We start from the raw sequence: 21,183 nt of genomic DNA on the forward strand, positions 1-21,183 counted from the left end.
TATACAAGCTTGCATTCCCACCAACAGTGTAAGAAGGTTCCCCTTTCTTCACATCATCTCCAACATTTGTTTTTTCCTGCCTTGTTAATTTTTGCCATTCTAACTGGTGTAAGGTGGTATCTCAATGTGGTTTTGATTTGAATTTCCCTGATGGCTAATGATGTTGAACATTTTTTCACGTGTCTATTAGCCATTTGTTTGTCTTCTTTGGAGAAGGGTCTGTTCATGTCTTCTGCCCATTTTTTGACTTAATTATTTGTTTTTTGTGTGTTGAGTTTGAGAAGTTCTTTGTAGATCTTGGATACCAGCCCTTTATCTGTAATGTCATTTGCAAATATCCTCTCCCATTCTGTGGGTTGCCTCTTAGTGTTATTGACTGTTTCCTTTGCTGTGCAGAAGCTTTTTATCTTGATGAAGTTTCAAAAATTCATTTTTTCTTTTGTTTCCCTTTCCTTTGTAGACATGTCATTCTACTTTTCATTAACACTTATTTTGCAATAAATTTTTAATGCAACTATGAGCCTAAAAAGTGCATGTTCAATTTAAAAAATGTAGAATTTTCATTTCTAAAGAAAATTGGTAATTGTCATTTAACACATTTAACATACACTAAGATAAGAGGAGGAAGGCATAGTGGTATTACAGATCAAATGAAGACATTTACCAAAGAAGCTTTAGCACTTAATTGAAAAGTTAGTAAATATTTTAAGATTATTTCTAAAGGTGAGAATTTTTAAATACAGCTGTAGATTTCATATTTAATACTACTCTGTGAAGATAGGATTTTCATTTAGCTCAAATGATAGTTTTTTAAATTAATTTTATTCATTTACTTATGCATGAATTATGAAGCAATTGCTATTAATATGATTGCCTCAGTAGAAAAAGAACATAAATATTTAGATGATTCAAATTTTATATCAGAGTCAAGAGATGCTTCAAATAGAAAATAAATTTATTTGTTATTTCATTCTGTTTAAGTTAAATATATAATATTATTGTAAATATGTTTCTGTAGTAATTAGAAAGTTCAACATTGAAGATAAAATGGTTTTGCAATGATAATAAAGTTTCTGGTGATATCAGCTTCATGGCAAAAAGAATATCCCTAATAAGTTAAATGAACATGAAACTCCTTATTCTATGCAGAACTCCTAATTATAAGCCAAAAATCTGCAATATTCTATCAACAGAAACCACTATGTCAAAAATTTCATATATTTTACATATATTCAAAATAACTATAGAACTAAATTACAAAACGAAGCTGAATTCTGTAAACAATCTTCAGAAAGAGGGCATTTCATTGTAATTTTCTCTTTGCTGCTTTTCATCAGTTAGAACATAGACATGTTTGATCCTTTGAGAAGTTGTAAGTTAAAACTGTCTTACGTGTCTTCTAAATTTTTTTGTCTTTTTTATATGTCTTCTAAATTTTAGTTGCATTTGTTCATAATGAATTGGCAATTTGTAATTAAAGTAATCCACAAAGAGAGTGGCAAAAATAAACAACCCTTAAGTTTTGAAGCTTTTAGCAAATTTTAGCAAAAGCAGTATCAAAAAGATATTTGAAAATAGCAAAATATTCAAATTTATCAAGAAGAAAGCAAATGATAAATTCTGAAATGAAATACACACTTAATTTGGAAATTCTATAATTGTGTTTCAGAGTATCTTGCTTTTTTAGGAAAAAAATTAGAGAAGTTTTTTTTTTTTTTTTAAGATTTCTTTATTTGAGAGAGAAAGAGAGCAGGAGTGTGGGGGGTGGGGGTGGGGCCTTAATGGACAGAAGGAGAGGGAGAGAGACAATCTCCAGCAGATTTTCTGCTGAGCGTGAAGCCCTATGCAGGCCTCAATCCCATGACCCTGGGATCATGACCTGAGCTGAAATCAAGAGTGGGATGCTTAGCCAACTGAGCCACCCAGGTGCCCCAGAGCACTTATTTTTAAGTGTATAAATTGATCATCTACACTGAAAATGGATAAAATTGAGAAAGTCTATGATTTTTTAGCCTCAACATTTGGCAGACCATTCAAAAGAGTCACAAATAGAGAAAACATTTAATAAGATTTGTTTTTAGAAAATTACCAAGAACAAATATTCAAGATAGTGACAGAGACATTTGACCTAATATATTCACACATTAACTTAAAAAAAAAAAATTAGAATTTTAATATATTACTTTTAGGAGAGTTTGCTCTGAGTTTATAAGGCACCTATAGAGAGATTATATTCTCAATTAGAAATATTATGATTTACAAAAAAGATTTTAAAATTTCAAATATATTACTCATAAAATGTAATTATTAAAAAATTGCAATTTCATGAAAGATTTAAAACTGAGGCCATATTAAAAACACACTCATTAAAGAAAATATTAGAAAAATATAGCTAAGAAATTCATCAAATAACATGAATACATGTGAACAATAATTATTATACTTATGTTTGTAAAATTCACATAGACAGTAAAAATAAATGAAAATAAAAAATGTATGTGAATATGCATTTTTATATTTTTATTAATAATTTTTTCAAAAGTCACTATTAAATAGAATAATTTTATAGGACCACCAATAAAGACAAATTTGTTGACTAACGAATTAATATTTCAAAATATTATTTAATTATTTTAATGCCCTCATTCACTCTTAAAATATCCCACCTGGAATGTACATATTACAAAGGCTCTTAAAGTGTGTCTCTGCAGGATATTCTGTAAAAAAACGCACTTCACAGTCATAGAATTGGAAAACAACATTTTATATGCCTTCCCTTGAAGATTCACAACCTGAATAATACAGTCATTGTTCTAAGAAGTTCTTCAGCAATTTATTAAATTTGATTTAATCAAGACATTCCCAAATACGTTTGAACACAGATAAAATCACATCTATCTAACATCTATGTAACATTTCTGAAATCAATGTTCTTTTTTTTTTTTTTTTGGTCTTTTTTTAAAAGATTTTATTTATTTTTGAGAGAGATGAGAAAGAGGGAGAGAGAGCACATGTGTAGGAGCCCAGGAGCAGGCGGGGGAAGGGGCAAAGGGAGAAGGAGAAGCTGGCTCCCCACGGAGCAATGAGCCTGATGCTCGGACTAGATCCCAGGATCCCAGGATCATGACCCGAGTGGAAGGCAGACATTTAACCAACTGAGCCACCCAGGCACACCCTGAAATCAACATTCTACAGAACACATTTTGGATGCTAGAAGAGCATGATCTTTATGCATTCTAGCTGGTTATCTCAGTGATATAATTCATTTGCATTTTTGTGTGTTGGCTGAGAAATTTACCCAATAATTACATTCATATACTAAAAACTATCCTCGATATGAAAAAAATTCCCAGATAATGATGAATTCCCATGAATGATGAATTATATGGTAGATGTGGAAGGGTATATCTATTTACGAATAGCAACATGGAATCAAAAAGGTTAAATAAGATGTACAAGTCCAAATAATCTTTTAGATGAGACAACTAAATATGAATTCCTCAAATTCTCAGCAAGGTATGTCATACCTGGCTATTTTGTTGTAAAGTACTGAAAACAACAACAAAATACCCCTAACATTTCTATCCTGGGATTTCCAAAATTAGGAGGACCAGTTGCATTGTTATTCAAAAATTCTCTCTTTTACATATTTTTCTCTACTCTTACCTCTTTGGTGTATTTTATCTATGGTCTTTCAGGGTAATAACTTAATCATTACAAAGAAAGTTCAAAAATCTAAGAAAGAAATAAATTGTCTAGCAAATTCATAAAAGGTTGCTACATATTCAGTCAGTTAATATTATGGTATAAATTCATCTGAAGGCATTTTAAGAAATAATGTGTGCTCTTATGTATTGTTTAACAGAGTATTTAACTTTTTTTCTTCTTTAACCCACTTGATTGAGGTATGATTGACATATAAGAAACTATACATATTTAATGCATGCAAATTGATAAATTTGTAGATTAGGATACACTCATGAAACCATCACCACTCTCTATGCCATAAACATATCCACTACCTTCAAAATTTTCCTCCCACTTCTTTATTAATTATTTTCTATTAAATGCTGGAAGCTTTAAATTTAAAACTATAAGCTTTCTCCTCATAACAGAAAAACTATAAGGTAGCAAACTCAATTTCTGAATTTTGACAACTTATAAAAAACACATAATGTCTCCTAGATCTAATGTCCTATAGCTAGCTCAACTTTACAAATTATAAGTTTACTATTAATAATGGTTCCATTAATTCCTATGCAGAATGGGTTATCCTCATCGTGGTTCTCTTTAAAATGTAAATGCTCTAAAAATCATAAAATAGTAATTCAGACTTATTATTCATTTATTCATTCATTCATGTAACAGATAAAACAAAACAGACACAAAGGAAACAATGAAGTCCCAGATTACTATTTAGTGAGGGAGATAGACAGTTTCACACATAAATTTAATATTATCTGTTGTATTTGAGATAGGTAACAAGTGCCTTGGGACCACAGTAGAAGGAACATTTTCCTCTTTTATATGTGAGACCTAATTAAATTTGTGGGTTATAGTGAAGGATCACAGTCTAAAGGAGAAAACAAAATCACAAAATGGCTGGCTGTTGTACCTGAGAAAACTTTGCCTAAGTCAATTCTACCAGTGAATCATTTGGGGCAAATGACAGATCAGTGGTTCTCAAACTTTTTCACTCAGGACCTCTTAATACTTTTAAAAATTAGTAACTCTAAAGATCTTTTGTTTATTTGGATTATATACAGGGATGCACTGAAGCCAGTTCACACTGGCTCACAAGAGCTGATTGTGTGTGACTACTCGATACTTTGTGTTCAGTGACATCACTTTGGTAGGTTGAAATTGACCATCATAGGAGTAATCATATCATGGAAAATCAGCAAACACTACAAATCAGGGTTTTTGTGTTTTGTGGTCTGAATATTCTATTTTTAAACAATTAATAGCACAGCAGTAGTTGTATCTACCAGTATTTAATGTATTAGAAATTAAAATTGAGAAATACTTACAACACAAGAATATAAAGCCATCAGAAAAAAATGATATTATGTTATGTAGCCTCTAAAAAACTTCACTATACACTCAGAAAGAAAGGTACTGTAAAAGGTCAATAATAGTATTATAATGAAAATAGTTTTGACATTGCAGATCCCTGAAGTGGTCTCAGAAACCCGTAGTCATCATCAGACTACACCTTGAGACCCACTGCTTTAGAACAATGAAGGGACAAATCTTATTTTTAAGGACACCTTTCATCATCTTGCATCTTTGTCCTTCACTCTATACTCTATACTGTTACTCTTTATTGCTCCCTAGGAAGCAAAGAATCATGAATGATGAATGCTATGAAATGTATAACTTTGGAAATGATATATTCCAATTGTAGTCAAATGATTGCAAACTGTCATTATAGCCATTATTGATTCTTTCTGAGATATTTGTGAAATGATAATTGAGGCAAGATGTCATTTCTAATCCTAAAACCACAGAATCATTAATATGGGACAAATACAAGTAAGACCATGACAAATAATTTCTGGCTAGAAGGAACAACTTGCTATAAAACTTGAAATGATTAATGATGTCAGGTGTATATGTATGTGTGTGTGTGTGTGTGTATGTGCATATATGTGTGTCAGGGTGAGGAATCCTCAACAGAATGTTAGCAGTGTGTTTTGGATATGATCAAGAGATAACATCTGAAAGTACCAAAGCTTCAAAGATAAAATAATTTAAAATAGACATTTAGCATACTCTGTGAATTAGGCATCTTACTCTGCAATATTAGAATTTTGTCTTATAAACTGTTAAACTAATAAGTGATCTGTTACTCAAGGATTTGTTTTCCACAGAGAAATTTGTTCAATAAAAATTGTGGTGAGATGGGGTGCCTGGGTGGTACAGTCAGCTAAGTGCCTGACTCTTGGTTTCAGCTCAGGTCATGATCTCAGGGTCGTGGGATTGAGCCCCATGTTGGGTTCCACACTTGGCGTGGAGTCGGCTTGGGACTCTCTCTCTCCCTCCACCACCCCCCACTCTGTGTTCTCTCTCTCTCTCAAATAAACAAATCTTAAAAAAAAAAAATAGTTGGGGTGAGAAGACGAGGGTCTTCTTTTTTTTTTTTTTTTTTTTAAGATTTTATTTATTTATTTGACAGAGAGAGAGCACAAGCAGGGGGAGTGGCAGGCAGAGGCAGAGGGAGAAGCAGGCTCCCCACAGAGCAGGGGGAGCTTGATGTGGGACTCGATCCCAAGACCCTGGGCTCATGACCTGAGCCAAAGGCAGGAGCTTAACCAACTGAGCCACCCAGGCGCCCAAGACTAGGGTGTTCTTAATGATGATGTCCACCTCCTAGTATTCATGTCCTTGTGTCATCCTCTCCCCCACTGAGTATGAGTAGGATATAAATATATACATTAAATGAAGTATTAACCATGCCACTGCTCTTCGATATTGCAAAGCTTAATCTGCCTCATTTTTTCTTGCAAATTGCCTTCCATAAGGTAAAACCTGTATTGTAATTTTATTAGACACTACTTACCAAGTGTAACTTCATTTTCCCAGGATTCATCAGTCTGTAGGTATTTTTTAAAAAGTTTACCTGAACTGATAGAAACAAAATTTGCCTGACAAAGTTTCTCCAAACACATCGCTGCTGAACATTCCCTTAGTATTTAGAGAGGATCCTTAAGAGATCTCACATGTAGTCATAAAAGATCTTTTCCTTCCTTTGAGCCCTTTGTTGATGTCTACTCTCTATGAATTCATGTTTTCTAATGGTGCTGGTGCCTTTTTGAGAACTCTGTATAGAATCTTACTTTCAATTTATTTTTTTTATTATGCTAGAGTCATGCAGTGTTCTTTACAGAATAAGGAAAATATCCTTCCTCTAGGGTCTAGGTGTTTGTCACCCATATCCCCAAATTTTACTATATGTGACCTGAAGTTCTATAGCATCTTATGTGTCAACATCTCTTTCTGTTTTTATGACAGTTCCCCCTATAGTCTCCAGTTTGTTCCAATTCATAGGCTTGACTAATGTGTCTCACCCTCATCCTTGGTCCTAAATATCTATACTTCAGTCTCCTTCCTGAAAGCATCTTCTCCTATGCATGTCAACCAATAAAAATAAAATCTGTGAGTACTATTCTGCCATGTCATCAGATAGCTACAGACATTTTAAAATTCACTTCATGATAACCTAGTATTCATACAAAATTACAGTTTTTTCACAAATTAATTATGAAAATTAAATGAGACAATATATGTGAAAAAGCCTCCCACAATGCTTAAAACCATATAGACATCAAGCAAATCAATTCTTTCATATATCATTTTTTTTAAATCAAATGCAATTTCTTAAGCTTAAAACTTGTACTTAAGGTGACACATATAAGGCAGATGAAGTTCTTGCCTTCAAGAAAATAGAAAGAAAAGACAGTTAATTAAATAATGCAGGAACTTGTAGGTTCTCTCAGTTGGGTTTTTCTGGTTACTTGCACTCAAAAGTATTCAAATTCAAGCTTTTTTAACAATAACATATTAGTTTGTACAACTAAAAGTATAGAAGTACAGTGTTATTTGGGAACAGTTCAATAGAACTTCTGTTTCTTTGTTTTCCTCTTAGTTTTGCCCTCTCATGTGGCTGTTTTGTCCTCAGATTGTTGCTAACAGCATATTTCCTCTTTCACATTCAGTAAAATTGGAAACCCAGATCTCTATGTCTCTCTCTTAAAAGTAAGAAAATGTTTTTCCCAGCAGTCCCCAGGGAAACCTCTTTCTAATTTCGAAGTCCCAATATATCTTAGGCCAGTCTTTCCCTGAAACAATCACGGTAAAAAGAAAAATTGTTTTTCATTGATGGCTTAGACCAACCAGGAGCCTCCCATCAATCCAGCTCAATTTCCCTAATCATGTTATTGCTACACAAAGAGAAGGATCCAACAGTCCACTCATTGGTACCACCATGGAAGATACAGCTGGGTATAGGAGGAGCACAAAAAGGGAATGCTAATGACAATGTATCTGTGACAACAAAGAACTAATCAGGACACACTTTAAGACAGACAAGTCCGAAGTACATTTGGAGGAAGTAGGAATGATAAGTAATTGTTTGCCAGGCAGGCAAGGCAGGAAGAACTACTTTAAGGATTATGACTGGGAATGGAAGCATAAAACAGCTTACTGTGTTTGGGGACTTCCATGTTGTCTGGTATACAGTATATGGTAGCATATTAGCAGAAGATACCATAGCAATCGAAGGGCCAGGAGTTTGACTAGATTAAAATATAAAGAGCCAGAGTTTGACTTTGTTTTGTAAAGCCACTAAGGATTTTCAAGAGAATGATAAGTACATTCATATTTTTGACTCATCTCTGGCACCTGCATTAGAGGTTGTCTTTATAAGACCAGGGATCCAGGTAGGTATCAGGTTAATAAAACAGGCAAAAGATGATAAAGTCCTGGACCAAGGCAACAGCAGAGGGGATAAAGATGTTTGTGATGTAGAACTTCAGGCCTTGGTGGCCTAAATGATGGGGCAAATAAAGGCAGAAAATATCAAGTGAAACCTCAAAATGAAGAGTGACATCATTCAATAGTATATTGGAATCTGGAGACAAAAAGAGGTTTTAAAGGATCTTACTTCATATTAAGACAGGCTGAGTTTGTAGTGGCTGCTGCACATCTGGTGGAGCTAACCAGAAAGCAACTGGATCTAATCATCTATGAGAGGAGAGGTCTGGGCTGGTGGTATATACCTGCACCATTAATCTACAGATATTAGTTGAAAGTATAAAGGGCAGATGTTTTTAGCATGCTAACATGTAAGGGGTGGAAAAAGAAAGAGGAATCCACAAAGAAATCTGGGAAGAATTTCCAGAAATAAAAGTACAATTAGTAAAAGTAAAAATGGTGAACAGTCATTCAGTATTTAATTTAGCTGGGTACTCTACTAATCAGTGATACTTATTGTCCTATCTAATCTAAAAAAACATATGAAATTTGCATCCCCCTGTTTTTTATTGTACAGATCAGAGAATGCAAGCTCACAAGAAGATTAGACAAGTTCTTCCAATATTAAACAAGTAGTTAAGGGAGTGTAGAGCAAAATATTTTTATTTTTATTTTTAAAGATTTTATTTATTTGAGAGAGAGAGCATGGGGCAGGGGGCAGAGGGAGAAGCAGACTCCCCACTGAGCAAGGAGCCTGATGTGGGACTCAATCCCAGGACCCCTGGATCAGGACCTGAGCTGAAGGTGGATGCTTAACCAACTGAGCCACCCAGGCACCCCCAAACTATTTTTAAAGATAATTTAAACGTGTTAAATTTATCTAAGCAGACTATGTGAATCAATGTAAATAGGTTTTTTTTTTAAGCTTTTATTTATTTATTTGCGAGAGAGAGAGAGCACGAGAGGGGGAAGGTCAGAGGGAGAAGCAGACTCCCCGCTGAGCAGGGAGCCCAATGCGGGACTCGATCCTGGGACTCCAGGATCATGACCCAAGCCAAAGGCAGTCGGCCAACCAACTGAGCCACCCAGGAGCCCGTGACTAGGTATTTTTAATGTATCCTATACAATGAAGGGCACAAAACTAGTTCTAGTGTCATTTACCTTGGTTGAAATCCTTTCAGTATGCAGGGTAAAAAATTAAACACTACCAGAAGATCATAAAATCTAGCTATTAGAATTCTGTGATATTGGCAGAAAGCACCCTTTGAATTTACCTGTTGAACAATACACTTTACCTTTAGAGGAAAAATAAATCTTATATTTATTATTCTACCTTCAAGAAGAAGGTTTTCCAATAAGAGGACATGCTAGTTGGGGAAAGAATTTTTATGGAAATAAAAAAGGGAATATAAATGGTATTGGTCTTCTGATGATTTTCTTCACAATAGTGGTGCATTCTCTTTGTTCTCCAAGCTCTTTGTAATTTGTTCCCTTCCAGTCATTGTGGCTGGTTTAGCTAGATCAAATTACACAAGTGGCATTAGTTGGGTTGTGCAGGGGAAGTGAGGCTGGGAGTGAGACCAACCGACATTAGCTACTTTTCTTTAAGCTATCTCATCTTACCACCTTCTTCAAGATAACTAAAGCATTCAGTGCTTACTGCTTCAAAGAACACATGATGCAAAGAAACAATGAATTAATAATTACCATGTTGACTTTCAAAAGGCTATACTTCAGATTACTGGACAGAATTTTGGGATGAAGAACAGAAAATCTCCTGTTTCTGCTGAAGGAGCCCTATGCTTTGAACCTATTCAGGGGATGAAACATGGGGACAGGAAAGGAAGCAAGGCTAAAACCCTAATAAATTTAGGAAGAGCAAAGAAAACTTCTTCACTTATCCCTTGCCTTCTTTGGGCTTGAGAAAAAGGATCCCAGGGGAGAAAAGACCTCACCATTAATTTCTATGCAGATAAGCACAGAGATGCAGCCCTATTCCCTTATCCCCCTGTTCCATGTGCCTTACATAAGAAGAACAGCAGAATGATTTCTATTCTATTGTAACATGGAAGAGTTGAGCAGCTTCTGGAATTAGCACTTAGTTTCCTTTAGGCTGGTCTTTTATTAGACCAACTGGAATTTCCCCCACATACACGAAATTAGCATGAAATGCCACTGTCAAGCCATGGATTTAAAGGTTCTGTGCAGTCAGCAATGACTGAGAGTCAGGCAGAAACTAGGCTCAGCCAACAAGGATATATTATGATCTTGAGGATCAGGTCACCTCATCTCACAATTGTCACTGCCTAAGTCTCCTGGAACTTTAGATGTCACCTGAGTGATATTAAATTGATGGAAAGATGGAGTTTCTAACATCCATGAAAATGGGGCCTTAAAATTAAATTTAAGTGTAGACATAGTAAAATATATTTATAGTTCCTTCATGACAGAGTTTATAACCTGAATTTTATGCCAGCTACACTTGCTTTTGCCTCTCACAATTAGAGGAGTCAAGTCCAGAAGGCAATACTAAAAAAGGAGACATGAAGCAATAGGTTTAGCTCTCCCTCTGAATCATGCCTCACACAGAAAAGACAAAAGATGTCTTCACTGCACACATGTGATCCAGTCTATCTCATCAAGCAGACTCCCTGGCAAAGACTTGCTGCCAACACTCTGGTTTTAACAAGCAGTGTGCAATTTGCCTTGAGGGTCGTTAGTTTAGCATCCTCAGGAACCCAGGTGGGAACAGATAGCTGATGGAAGATTAGGAATTCCGATGCTAAACAGCTCATCACCTGAGAGATGGCTGATATTACACACTCAAATATAACACAATCTGCCTGTGTCAATGCCAGTTCGTATTCTATAAAGAGTAGATAAAACATTCTTTTCAAAAAGCAAAGTAGGGGTGGAGGATGAGTGAAATAGATGAAGGGGGGATTAAGATGAGCACTGAGTAATATACAGAATTGTTGAATCACTAAATTGTATACCTGAAACATATAGCACCTTATGTTAATTATACTGGAATTAAAATAATAAACAAAATGAAAAGCAGAATATCATCCCAGATATTGGCAATGTCTATGCCTACTGTCAATACCAAAACATCTGTAAAAGGTAAATTTGGATTTTCAAGACTTATTTATGTGTGTACATTGGCATCAGCTTCTTAATAGATATATTTTTAGGGACAGGTTTAACATGTGTGTATGTAAATATGCTAATATGTATAAGTGTATATGTTCTTAATATAGAAAAATATGAGGCAGTGCAAATGTCAAGAGTATGTAATTGCCATTCAGTATATAAGATGATTGATTATTTAGAATCACGTTTCAAAAAGGATGTCAAGTTGAAATCTATTAATTATAATTTAATTTACTGAGAATGTAGCACTCCTGAGATTATTTCTAATTATAGTAATTTTAATGACAGAAGTTGGCATTAAGATCAGTTTTTACACACACTTTTGCTATAGGCAAAGAATAATCATACGATGTTCCTCTTGAAACATCAAAATGCGTCATGTTTACCTGAGGGTTTGGAATTGTCATCTGGAATTAGGTTTTTCCGTGTCTACTTGTCTTTTACAAATATAGTCCAGGATGAAAAAGAGTACACAGAGAAACAGAAAGTAATTAAAAACAAACACTCAGATGGGGCATCTGGCTGGCTCAGTTAGTAGAGTGTGCAACTCTTGATCTCGGGGTTGTGAGTCTGATCCCCACGTTGGATGTAGAGATTACTTAAAAATAAAATCTTCAAAAAATAATAATAATAAAATAAAAATAAAACACTAAGAAAACATCCTTAAACAGAGCCAACAGTAATCCAGTACATCTTGCTTGGTGCCCCCCAAATAGGGCCAATTTTACTGAATTGAACCAATATTTTATAATATATTTAAGGTGTTGGGCTAAGTGGAGGTAAAAAGATGAAATATATTATCTCTGCCTAAAAGTAACTTACAGATAGTAGTGGTGACCAATGCACAAACTTTCACAATATTGAGATATGTTTAGAGCACTATAGGAGCATAGTAGACGTGTCTTCTTTCAACAGTCAGAGGGTACTGAAGTGGGCAATATGTGAGTGGTATATGGGTGGGTAACAGAGAGGAGCAGTGGTTCCAGGAAGACCTTCCAGATAAGATGGAGTATGAAATAAGTCTTAAAGGATATGTTGAAACCCTTCAGGCAGGTGTACCTCAGCAGGAGCATCCTCCCAAATTCATTACATGTAGCTTGTGCCCTATTGGCTTCTCTTCTGTCCCCAGCATAATGAGAAAGGCTTTCTTCTTCCCCACTCACTTGATTCCACAGGTCATCTATTATTGATTGAATGTTTCTATTGTCCTAAATTCATATGTCAAAGCCCTAACCCCCAATGTGATAGTATTTGGAGACAGGGCTTTGGGGAGGTAATTAAGGTTAGATAAGTTTGTGAGGATAGGTCCCTTAGGATGGGATTAGTGTCCTGATAAGAAGAGACACCAAAAATCTCCTTCTCTCTCTCTCTCTCTCTCTCTGCTCAAACAAAGAAGAGGTCGGGGCGCCTGGGTGGCTCAGTCGTTAAGCGTCTGCCTTCGGCTCAGGTCATGATTTCAGGTCCTGGGATCGAGCCCCACATCGGGCTCCCTGCTCCGTGGGAAGCCTGCTTCTCCCTCTCCCACTCCCCTTGCTTGTGTTCCCTCTCTCACTGTGTCTCTCTCTCTGTCAAATAAATAAATAAAATCTTTGAAAAAAAAAAAAAAAAGAAGAGGTCAAGCGAGGACACAGTAAGGAGGCAGCTATGTGCAACCCAGGGAGAAAGTCCTCACCAGAAACCAACCATGTTGGCACCCTGATCTAAGGCTTTCAGCTGCCAGAACTACAATCAAGTAAATTTCTGCTGTTCAAGACACCCATCCTATGGTATTTTATCATGGAATCCCAAGAAAACAAAGACATCCAAGCACATCTGGTCACCTTACCTTACTTTCTCTCAGATTTTGAAGCATCCTTGGAAGTTGCAGATACTTCAAAAGGTAACATTTCAAACTTTTTCTCAACCTACAGCTTCTCTCAGACAGATACTTACAACACATTGAATATATATTCTCATCACGGTTCAAATGCCTCTTACCTGATACCAGTGTAGTACTTAATATTAATACCCTGAAGGTATGCCCTAGTGATACAGAACTAATTTAACCAAGAAAAAAAACCCTGGTCACAATATCCATTCTCTGGGAGATCTTTAAAGAGCTCCCCTCCCCCTCAGCAAAAAAGGTAAAGTCAGCCAAGTCTAGGAGTTTATATCAAGGGCATATTTTGAGAAGATTAAGTCTGAAGGGAAGTTAGGTTTGCAGGTTGCTTTCCGTGGCCCTTCCTCTTTGTCCAGTTTTCAAGAAATCCTATTTGGGTGAATACCCTAGCATATTTGCACAGATTGTATATGAGGCAGTTTGCTGCTGGTAGGTATTCTCCCCACCAATACATTTAGGATTGGTCAAATTTATTGGAATTCTTGAATGGCTCTAAAGGGTGAAGAGATATACTTGACTCTATTGTGGAGGTGTTACTATGTCAAATAATGATACATAGCTTGCATTGAGATTTACATATTAACAGTATTCTGGACAAGCAGCCATATATTAAGAAGGTGAGTGTTCACTGTTCTAAGGGAGATGTAGCATGTGCTCCATTAAATTCCCCGACAAGTACAAGTGTAGTAGGTAATTCCTACCATCCTCCTCCATCATAGCCACCAGCCCACTTGCTATTCAGACCCCCACTCTTTACTTGCAGAAGACATTATCCACATGCAGTAAGAAAGACAGGGACTAAGGAAAGTCTCAGGTTATCTAAGGGGAAAAGTGTTCATTTGTGACCAGATGAAATAATGACTGCTGTCCAACTCTATTCTTCTAGGCTAACTAATCTCTATGCTTCTCTCATCACCTTATTCCTCTATCTCTTCTCCCCATTGTCTTCTGGGGAATTCTTCTAGTCTGGTGAGGGTGGGGGGTGAGGTGAGCATCTCTCATTTCTGCTCTTTTATATTATTCCTCTTCATCAATGAATACTGAATGGCTTAGTTGCTTAAATAAAGGTGTATATATGGGGAGGGGTAGAGGAAAAGCAGAGAAGAGTGACAAAAGAGTACAGTACCTAGACAAAAATGCATATATGACTTGATACCTTTAAAATATTATACTGGGCTTGAGAAAAGGAAGAAAGGATATTCCAAAGAAACAAAACAACATGCTATAAAAGGCACTTTGGAATTGACTGCATGTATTGTTCAGAGTTCAATCAGATCATTATGAGTATTTTAGGTCATTGCAAGACACATAGATTTTATTCTAAAAATGCTGGAATTTAGTGAAGTGTTTCAAGTAGTAAAATTATTTATGATCTAGAAAGATTGCTCTGTCAATCTTCGCCCCTTTCCATCCAGTTGAGGATGGATTCTAGGAGTAAAAATTGAGGCAGGATCTCAGTTAGAAGGCTATTGCAGTAGCCTAACTGACAGATAATGCTACTTGTTTTAGTGCTGTAGCTATAGATATGGAAAGATGTGGTCTGAATTGGGCTATATACTGATGGCAGAATCTAAAAAGACTTACCTGATGAACTGGCCATAAGATGTGAGGAAGAGACAGGAATGAATAGGTACTTTTCCTGAGGAGTAGAATGAAAATTGAAATGGGGATACTTTGGAGAGAGCAGATTTGGGTGTTGGGAATTAAGTATTCCATTTTGGAAATGTAATATATGAGATTCAGTTGAACATCCAAATGAAGATATTTGGGAAAAAGGTTGATATTTATGCAGAAGATACAATATGAGGGACATCAGCATACAGATACTAATGGAAGAGATAAAACTGAGTAAGCTCACCTAAGGGCAGAATATAAATACAGAAAATAGGAGAACCAAAGGATATGGCCCTGATAGAAAGGAAGTAGTGAAAAAGCCAGCAAAAAGAAATAAAACCGGGTGTGTCTAAAGATGAAATTATATATTTCAAGTAGGGAATAGTCAGACATTACAGTTGCAAAGATGACAAGTAAGAAAAAGACAGGAAATTGGCAATTCATTTTGGCAAGATGCAGGTCACTGGTGAGAATTTTCAGTGTAGAGGGAAGGAAGAGTAGCCTGATTTTTAAAGTTTGAGGAGGAAATAGATGTGAAGAAGTGTGTAAAGGCAATTCCTTTAAGGAGTTTCTTTGAAGGGGAGCCAAGAAATGAAGAATAACTGTAAAGAACTGAAAGAAAAGAAATCTAAGGTCAAGAGATGGTTCAACGTTTTTAAATTTTAAAGATGGTAATGTTAAAGCAGAATATTATGGTGATGAGCATGTCTGGTATGTAGAGAAACTGCTGAGGGAAAGAGCAAAGTAGATTACTCTTTTTTTGGTTCCACATAGTAGACTTCTGAAACTGATGTTAATTCAGATATAAAAACAAAACAACAAAACAAAAAAACCCTCAAGAATAAAACTTTTAGAAGTCCCTTAGTGAACTTTTGTGGTGTTTAACAATGGCTTTCATTGCATCCTAGCTAAGTCTTAATTCATGTGATATTTTGTAAAATTTTACAACTGAAGATATATGATGGAAAGAGATGAGAAGATTTAACAGACACTTGTCACTCTAAATATTGCCTGAGTAGTTTTTAAAAAATCAAATCTTGTAAAGAGCCTCTAAGCTAATAAAAGATTACAACCCTTTTTGAAAGGTGAGGTGAATTTAATGTCTCTTGCCTTAAAAGTAGCTGATGAAAGTATTTGAAAATCCCAGAAAATGAATGTCACAAAATTAGATGGTGAAATACAAAAATCTTGCTATAGACTAAGTAAAGATCAAGGCTTGGGAAGTCAAAAAACTTTTTTTAGTTGATAGATTATTAATGTGGAATAGACTACCAAAGAAAGCAATAAAATCTTTAACTATGAAAATGATTTAAGCATTTGGACTGTATAGGTTAAACCCTTCAAACATTAGCTCTGTAAGTGGAGAGATCATTAAGAATCATATGGGGAGGGCGGAGCAAGATGGCGGAGGAGTAGGAGACCTGGATTTCGTCTCCTCTCAGGAATTCAGCTGGATAGGGATCAAACCATTCTGAACACCTACAAACCCAACAGGAGATCGAAGAAAAGAAGAGCAACAACTCTCTCATCAGAAAAGCGACCACTTTCTGGAAGGTAGGAGGTGCGGAGAAGTGAATCCGCGGCGATATTCCGGAGGATAGACGGCGGGGGAGGGGCCTCCGTCAGCCGCTTCTGGCAAGTGATAGAACCACGGAGCACAAAATCGGAACTTTTAAAAGTCTGCTCCGCCGAGGGACGTCACTCCGGTGGCTAAGCGGGGGGTGGAACCTTCTGGGACAGTGTGGTCTCAGGACCCTCGGGGTCACAGAAAGACCGGGGGTGCCTGAGGGCGGCAGAGCTCCCAGGTATCGGAGCGGGGAAACCGGCTGCAGAGGCGGAGCCCAGGCGCGGGCTCTCAGCTCGGGGTGGCCATAAACCGTGATCCGCGGCATAGTCGGGCCCCTGCTCCTCCAGCAGGGACCCCACAAGCGGCAGATCCGGGGAGACTCACCTTCCTCCCCCGGGAGGAGCCGCGCGGGACTGCACCGCAGGGATCTGCTGGGTTTGGAGACTCCAGACCGGGTCGGGTGCCAGAGATAGAAACGCGCGGTCACAGGCCGGTTGAGCACGGAGTGCGGCGGAGACCGGGGAGCCGGGAGTGACTGACAGCTTTTCCCTGGGGGCTCACTGAGGAGCGGGCCCAAGTTCTCAGCTCCTCCGGGGCGGAGATTGGGAGGCCGCCATTTTTACTCTCCGCCTCCAAAGCTGTACGGAAAGCTCGCAGGGAACAAAAGCCCCAGAGAGCAAACCCGAGCAGATTACTTAGCCGGGCCGGGGCAAGGGCGGGGCAATTCCGCCTCCGGCAGAGACATTTGGAAACCACGGCAACAGGCCCCTCCTCAGAAGATCAGCGAGAACAGCCGGCCAAGACTAAGTTTACCGATCAATGAGAACAGCAGAACTCCAGCGCTAAGGGACTACTGCACATAGAATTCACGGCTTTTTTTACCATGATTCCTTAGTCTTTTAAAGTTAATTTTTTTAACTGTCTTTTTGTCTTTTTATTTCTTTTTGAATTTTTCTTTTTCCCTTTTTCAAACAACATCTTATCAATCCCTTTTTTTTTAAAAAAAAATTTTTATTTTTCATTTTTAGAGTCATATTCTATCCCTTCATAGTAGTTACCCATATTTTTGGCTTATATATATAAGTTGTTCTCTCTTTAAAATTTTGAGATAGTTTCTTCTAACAGATTAAAATATACCCTAAATCTCTAGTATATGGTGTTTTCTATTCCCCTGCCTGATCACATCCTCTCCCTTTTTTTTTCTTTGTCTTTTTTTCTTTTTTTAAATCCTCTTCTTTCTTTTTTCAAACAACTTCTTATCAATTCCTTTTATAAAATTTTTTATAATTTCCATTTTTACAGTCATTTTCCATCCCTTCATCATATCAACCCTTATTTTTGTACATATATAAGTTTTTCTTTCTTTAAAATTTTGGGAGACACTTTCTTCTAAAAGACCAAAATACACCCCAAATCTAGTGTGTGGCACTGATCTATATACCATATAGATCATACTTGATCACATTCTGGTTTTTCTTTTGTTGTTGTTGTTTTGTTTTGTTTGTTTTTGTTTTTATCTTTATCTTTTTCTTTTTTCTCTCTTTCCCCTTCTTATCCCACTGCTTCAGGTCTTTTCTGATTTGTTTAGAGTATATTTTCTGGGGACGTGGTTACTCTGCTAGCATTTTGTTCTCTCATTAATCTATTCTCCCCTGCACAAAATGACGAGAGGGAAAAAATCACCTCAACAAAAAGAACAAGAGGCAGTACCGACTGCCAGGGACCTACTCAATACAGACATTAGTACGATGTCAGATCTAGAGTTCAGAATCATCACTTTAAAGATACTAGCTGGGCTTGAAAAAAATATGGAAGTTATTAGAGAAACTCTTTCCGGAGAAGTAAAAGAGCTAAAATCCAACCAAGTAGAAATCAAAAAGGCTATTAATGAGGTGCAATCAAAAATGGGGGCGCTAACTGCTAGAATAAATGAGGCAGAAGAGAGAATCAGTAATATAGAAGATGAAATGATGGAAAATAAAGAAGCTGAGAAAAAGAGAGATAAACAACTACTGGATCATGAGGGCAGAATTCGAGAGATAAGCGATACCATAAGACGAAACAACGTTAGAATAATTGGGATCCCAGAAGAAGAAGAAAGAGAGAGAGGGGCAGAAGGTATAATGGAGCAAATTATAGCAGAGAACTTCCCTAATTTGGGGAAAGAAACAGGCATGAAAATCCAGGAAGCACAGAGAACCCCTCTCAAAATCAATAAAAATAGGTCAACTCCCCGACATCTAATAGTAAAACTTACGAGTCTCATAGACAAAGAGAAAATCCTGAAAGCAGCTCGGGAGAAGAGATATGTAACCTACAAGGGTAGAAACATTAGATTGGCAACAGACCTATCCACAGAGACCTGGCAGGCCAGAAAGGACTGGCAGGATATATTCAGAGCACTAAATGAGAAAAATATGCAGCCAAGAATACTCTATCCAGCTAGGCTGTCATTGAAAATTGAAGGAGAGATAAAAAGCTTCCAGGACAAACAAAAACTAAAGGAATTTGCAAACACAAAACCAGACCTACAGGAAATTTTGAAAGGGGTCCTCTAAGCAAAGAGAGACCCTAAAAGCAACATAGACCAGAAAGGAACACAGACAATATACGGTAACAGTCACCTTACAGGCAATACAATGGCACTAAATTCCTATCTTTCAATAGTTACCTTGAATGTAAATGGGCTAAATGCCCCAATCAAAAGACACAGGCTAACAGACTGGATTAAAAAACAAGATCCATCGATATGCTGTCTGCAAGAGACTCATTTTAGACCCAAAGACACCCCCAGATTGAAAGTGAGGGGGTGGAAAACCATTTACCATGCTAATGGACACCAAAAGAAAGCTGGGGTGGCAATCCTTATATCAGACAAATTAGATTTTAAACCAAAGACTGTAATAAGAGATGAGGAAGGACACTATATCATACTTAAAGGATCTATCCAACAAGAAGATCTAACAATTGTAAATATCTATGCCCCTAACATGGGAGCAGCCAATTATATAAGGCAATTAATAAGAAAAGCAAAGAAACACATCGACAACAATACAATAATAGTGGGGGACTTTAACATCCCCCTCACTGGAATGGACAGATCATCTAAGCAAAAGATCAACAAGGAAATAAAGACTTTAAATGACACACTGGACCAAATGGACTTCACAGACATATTCAGAACATTCCACCCCAAAGCAACGGAATACACATTCTTCTCTAGTGCCCATGGAACATTCTCCAGAATCGATCACATCCTAGGTCATAAATCAGGTCTCAACCGGTACCAAAAGATTGGGATCATTCCCTGCCTATTTTCAGACCACAATGCTTTGAAACTAGAACTCAATCCCAAGAGGAAAGTCGGAAAGAACTCAAATACATGGAGGCTAAAGAGCATCCTACTGAAGAATGAATGGGTCAACCAGGAAATTAAAGAAGAATTAAAAAAATACATGGAAACCAATGAAAATGAAAACACAACTGTTCAAAATCTATGGGATGCAGCAAAGGCAGTCCTAAGAGGAAAGTATATAGCAATACAAGCCTTTCTCAAGAAACAAGAAAGGTCTCAAGTACACAACCTAACCCTACACCTAAAGGAGCTGGAGAAAGAACAGCAAGTAAAGCCTAAACCCAGCAGGAGAAGAGAAATCATAAAGATCAGAGCAGAAATCAATGAAATAGAAACTAAAAGAACAGTAGAACAGATCAACGAAACTAGAAGCTGGTTCTTTGAAAGAATTAACAAGATTGATAAACCCCTGGCCAGACTTATGAAAAAGAAAAGAGAAATGACCCAAATCAACAAAATCATGAATGAAAGAGGAGAGATCACAACCAACACCAAAGAAATACAAACAATTATAAGAACATATTATGAGCAACTCTATGCCAGCAAATTAGATAACCTGGAAGAGATGGATGCATTCCTAGAGATGTATCAACTAACCAAAACTGAACCAGGATGAAATAGAAAACCTGAACAGACCTATAACCACTAAGGAAATTGAAGCAGTCATCAAAAATCTCCCAAAAAACAAAAGCCCAGGGCCAGATGGCTTCCCAGGGGAATTCTACCAAACATTTCAAGAAGAATTAATACCTATTCTTCTGAAACTGTTCCAAAAAATAGAAACGGAAGGAAAACTTCCAAACTCATTTTATGAAGCCAGCATTACCTTGATCCCAAAACCAGACAAAGACCCCATCAAAAAGGAGAATTACAGACCAATATCCCTGATGAACATGGATGCAAAAATTCTCACCAAAATACTAGCCAATAGGATCCAACAGTACATTCAAAGGATTATTCACCATGACCAAGTGGGATTTATCCCTGGGCTGCAAGGTTGGTTCAACATCTGCAAATCAATCAATGTGATACAGTACATTACCAAAGGAAAGAACAAGAATCATATGATCCTCTCAATAGATGCAGAAAAAGCTTTTGACAAAGTACAACATCCTTTCTTGATCAAAACTCTTCAGAGTA

The sequence above is a fragment of the Mirounga leonina genome, unplaced genomic scaffold, assembly GCF_011800145.1.
Source record: "Mirounga leonina isolate KUSES-001 unplaced genomic scaffold, KU_Mleo_1.0 Mir_165, whole genome shotgun sequence".
NCBI classification, from domain to species: domain Eukaryota; kingdom Metazoa; phylum Chordata; class Mammalia; order Carnivora; family Phocidae; genus Mirounga; species Mirounga leonina.